This window comes from Chrysochloris asiatica, unplaced genomic scaffold (genome assembly GCF_000296735.1).
Source record: "Chrysochloris asiatica unplaced genomic scaffold, ChrAsi1.0 scaffold00174, whole genome shotgun sequence".
Classification (NCBI taxonomy): Eukaryota; Metazoa; Chordata; class Mammalia; order Afrosoricida; family Chrysochloridae; genus Chrysochloris; species Chrysochloris asiatica.
Genome location: NW_006408692.1, coordinates 651571 through 656402, shown reverse-complemented (window position 1 = coordinate 656402; position 4832 = coordinate 651571). Strand labels below are relative to the sequence as shown.

Here is a 4832-nt window from a genome sequence, read left to right as displayed (position 1 = left end):
GCCATGGGTTGCCAAAAGAACCAACAGATCCGTGTTGGAAGAAGTGCAGCCAGGGTGCTCCTTATAGTCCAAGATGGCAAACTTCGTCTCTCATATTTTGGACATATTGTCTGGAGGGACCAGTCACTGGAGAAGGATGTCATGTTTGGTAAGGTGGAGCGTCAGAGAAAAAGAGGAAGACCCCAACAAGAAGGACTAGCCTGGTGGCAGCATCAATGGACTCAAGCGTGGCAACAATAGTGAGGTTGGCCCAGGGTCAGGCAGTGTTTCATTCTGTTGTGCATAGGGTCACTGTAAGTCAGTACTGACTAGATGGCACCTAACAACAACAATGAGTCGGAACAGACTCAATGGCAATTAACAACAACAACAACAAGTGTTAGCATAATCTGAGGCCATTAGTCATTGTCTTGGTCTATTCAGTAAATATTTATTAAGCATTTACTACAAAAAGTTGCCAGGCCAATAGCAAAAAATGGTCCCTTTTTGTAAGGACCACAATATCTACTGAATTAGTATCTACTAAGCTACTTAACTTTTCTAATGACATTATTTTCTAATTATGAAAGTGGTGGTGATGGTGTTCTGTGGAGTCGGTTCTGACTAATAGCGACCCTGTACAGGGTTCCTGAAGCTGTAAATCTTTACGGGAGCAGAAAGCCTCATCTTTCTCCCATGGGTTGGCTGATAGTTTCGAACTGCTGATCTTGAGGGTAGCAGCCCAACTCGTAACCACTATGCTACCAGAGCTCCTAATTATGAAAGTAACACATCATTATTTTTAAAAATCAAGACTAAATAAGTAGAAAATTAAAATTGCTCATAATTTTCCCATCCAAGGATTCATTGTTAACATTTTGATTGTGCCTTCTTCCCCTTTACTTCTCTGCATAAACTTCAAAAAATTAAAAAAGTGTTATGATACATGCTGATTTTTTTTTTTTTTTAAGTTTTTATTGTGAGGCTTACATGGGAGAATATCAGCTTTACATTCATCCTATCATATTTCATTTCATTGCAATGATTATAATCCCCTCCATACATCATCAAATAACCAAAGGGTACACCATACAGGCCCGCCCCCCGGCTAGATAGATGTTGATTTTTTTTTTAATATTTTATTGTGTTTTTGTAAAATTTTACATAGTAAATTAGATAGCCATTTAACATCATACTCTGACCTTTAGTTCTTGAGATGTGAGCTAGCAGCATGCTGACTGACCTGCTGATCTTGCGATTCACCGGTTTCCAAAACCCCATGAGCCAACAGCCTGCTATCTGACTTGCCAATTTTGGTTTTGTCACCCCCTGCAACTATGTGCGTCATAAGAAGCCAGTGGATTTGGACTAGCCAACCTGCACAACTGCAAAGAGACATTTGCTTGAAATTTATCTCTCTCTCTTTATATATATATATAATTGTGGACCAAGAGGCAGTTGTTTGATTGGTAAAGTGGCAAGCATCAATGGGTTCAAGCATGGCAACAATTGTGAGGTTGGTCCATGATCGGGCAGTGTTGCGTTCTGTTGTGCATAGGGTCTCTATGAGTCTGTACCAACTGGATGGAACCTAACAACAACAAATTTATTCATTGATCATTCTCACCTAATAAAAATACAATAATCTCTGCTTAATAAAGAATTTCAAGAGTCACAGCCTTTCTGTAAGGGGGAGCGGTGACTCGAAAAGACTCGAGCCTGCCAGCCGCTCCGTGGGAAACCGTTGAGGCTTTCCGCTCCCCGCAAGATTTAAAGCCTGGGATAACCTATAGGATAGCTGTGCCTCCAAACCTTCTGAAGGCACTTAACAACAGTAACAACAACCTTTCTGTAGGACTCCTGGAATGGAGCTGTAGGATAAGCACTGGACTGGTAACCACAAAGTTGGCGATTCAAACCCACCTGATGCATCAGACTGTAAAGTCGTTTGAACTGCAAGGTCGGTGGTTCAAGCTCACCAGCTGCTCCTTAAAAACCCTATACAGGGTCGTATGAGTCAGAACTGACTCCATAGCACTCAACAACAACAACTAACCTTTCTGTAGGATAAGTACTGGACTGGTAACTGCAAGGTCAGCAAGCCAAACCCACAAGCCGCTCTCAGAAATCCTACACAGGGTCAGTGTGAGTCAGAACTGACTCCGAGGCATAAAACAACAATCTTTTAATAATCACTATCACTTAGAATCCACTCTACTAATGGTCTACCTTAAGTAGTTGTTGTTGTTAAGTGTCACTGAGTCGATTCGAACCCATAGCGACCCTGTATAGGGTTTCCAAGGAGCAGCTGGTAAGCTTGAACCACGGACTTTTCAGCTCAAACGACTTTACAGTCTGATACATTAGCCCACCGCGCCACAGGTAGAAGAATGTTTAAATTGAGCCCCTATGTAAGAGTGCCCTCTAGTGGTTTCACTAACAAAGCTTTTATCAATTAAATTCTGTGTTAATATAAAATTCCCAGATGCTCTTCAATTTCCAATGGAAATATTAAAACAAGGATTGAGAGTGAGGTTGTTTGTTTGTTTGTTTTAGCTTTTTATTGTAAATTGAGGGAAGGTTTACAGAGCCGGTCATCAATTTTACATTCAACAAATCATCCATTTCCTTCCTGTGATTCTTACTTCCATTCTACCCTCCTTCCCAACCTTTCTGATCTTTGTCCTTAGGTAAATGCTGCCCTTGTGATCTTGAATAGTTGTCTATTCTAAGTGAGCACATCTTAGTAGTATTATTGTCTACCTAAGGAGCTCTGGTAAGGAGCTCTGGTAGCATAGTGGTTACGAATCGGGCTGCTAACCTCGAGGTTGTTAGTTTGAAACTACCAGTGGTTCCGTGGGAGAAAGATGAGGCGTTCTGCTCCCGTAAAGATTTACAGCCTCAGAAACCCTGTACAGGGTCGCTATGGGTCGGAACCGACTCGACGGCACTAAACAACAACAAATACCTGTATAAGGAACTCTGGTAGCGCAGTGGTTACGAGTTGGGCTGCTAATCGCCATGTTAGTTTGAAACTACCAGTGGTTCCACAGACGAGGCTTTCTGCTTCTGTAAAGATTTTCAGCCTCGGAAATCCTACGCAGGGTCACTATGCGTCAGAACCCACTCAGCTCCTTGCCAATAACCACCACTTGTATACGTATATACCCCATCGCTGAAAACTGAGGCACAAGGGGTAAGTTCAGTTCCAGACCCCAAGAATGACTAAGGGCCATAGTCTGGGATTCCTCTGGTTTCTTTTTGACCAATAAGCATGTTCTTTTACATAATTTTGAGTTTTGTTCCACATTTCCTCCCACACTAGCCAGGACCTTCTAATGGGATTCCCTTTCAGAAGCAGTGATGGCCTGGCACCATCTAATTCTTCTGATCTCAGGGTTGTGGAGACTAATGTTCAAATATTCAATTAGTCCACTGGACCAATGGATTCCAAGCATCTTCAACCATCACTCTTCGTTCCTCCACATAGGGAGAGACCAATAGTTGCCCCTTAGATTGCATTTTCATAAACTTTTAAGATCCTAGTCACTACTCACAAAAGTAGGATGTAGAATATTATCTTTGTGGACTATGATGTGCCAACTGACCATAGTGTCCCCAGAGACTTTGGTCTTGAGCCCCCAGATCCAGCAGCTCATTCCCTCAAGGTGTTTGATAATGTCTAAGAGGTTTTCATAATTTTGTTCCAAGTATACTGCACCACATTCAGAGACATGTTTATAACAAAAGTAAATATCCATGTACAAATATCCTGTCAAACCTTTATATATTGGGTACTGACCTTCAGTGTCTTGGCTCTAATGCAATGGTACATTCCAGGAAGTTCTTCATTGGGGGGAACTGGAAGATGAACAGGCAAAAGAAGGCTTTAGGAGAACTCATCACCATTCTGAACGCGGCCAATGTGCCTGTTAATACCGAGGTTGTCTGTGTACCCCTTCTGCCTACATTGACTTCACCAGGCAGAAGCTAGATCCTAAGAATGCTGTGGCTGCTCAGAACTGCTACAAAGTAATTATGGGGCCTTAACTGGGGAGATCAGGCCTGGCATGCTCAAAGACTGTGGAGCCACCTGGGTATTCCTGGGGCACTCGGAAAGAAGGCGTGTCTTTGGAGAGTCAGATGAGCTGATTGGGCACAAAGTGGCCCACGCCCTGGCAGAGGGACTCGGAGTAATCGCCTGCATTGTGGAGAAGCTAGATGAGAGGGAAGCTGGCATCACTGAAAAGGTCATTTTCGAGCAAACCAAGATCATCGCAGATAATGTGACCAACTGGAGCAAGGTTGTCTTGGCTTATGAGCCTGTGTGGGCCATTGGTACTGGCTAGACTGCAACACCCCAACAGGCCCGGAAGTATAAGAAAGGCTCAATGGTGGCTCAAGTCCAACGTCTCTGATGCCGTGGCTCAACGTACTTGTATCATTTATGGCGGTTCTGTGACCAGAGCCACTTGCAAGGAACTGGCAAGCCAGCCTGATGTGGTTGGCTTCCAGGTGGGTGGTGCATCCCTCAAGCCCGAATTTGTGGACATCATCAGTGCCAAACAATAAGCCCCATCCATCTCCTGACTCCTTCCTGCTGAGCCAGAGACTAAGCAGCGCCCACCACCACCACCACCACATGCTTCTGATGGTGTCACCTGCCCACTCTCCTGGCCTAATCCAAACTGTGCCTTCCTTTACCATTTACACCTTCCCTTGTAATGGTTGAGACCAGGCCAATCACTTCTCCACTTACTGATAATGGTTATAACTAAACATATCACCAAGGTGGCTTCTTGTTGGCTGAGAGGTGGAAGGCATGGAGCTTGTCCATGGATCCCCTCAGTCCC

General features: G+C 43.9%; 1 pseudogene; it reads left to right on the top strand.

The window, feature by feature from the left end:
• Window positions 1–3805: 3805 nt before the first annotated feature.
• LOC102833465 lies at window positions 3806–4551 on the top strand (annotated as a pseudogene).
• Window positions 4552–4832: the final 281 nt, after the last annotated feature.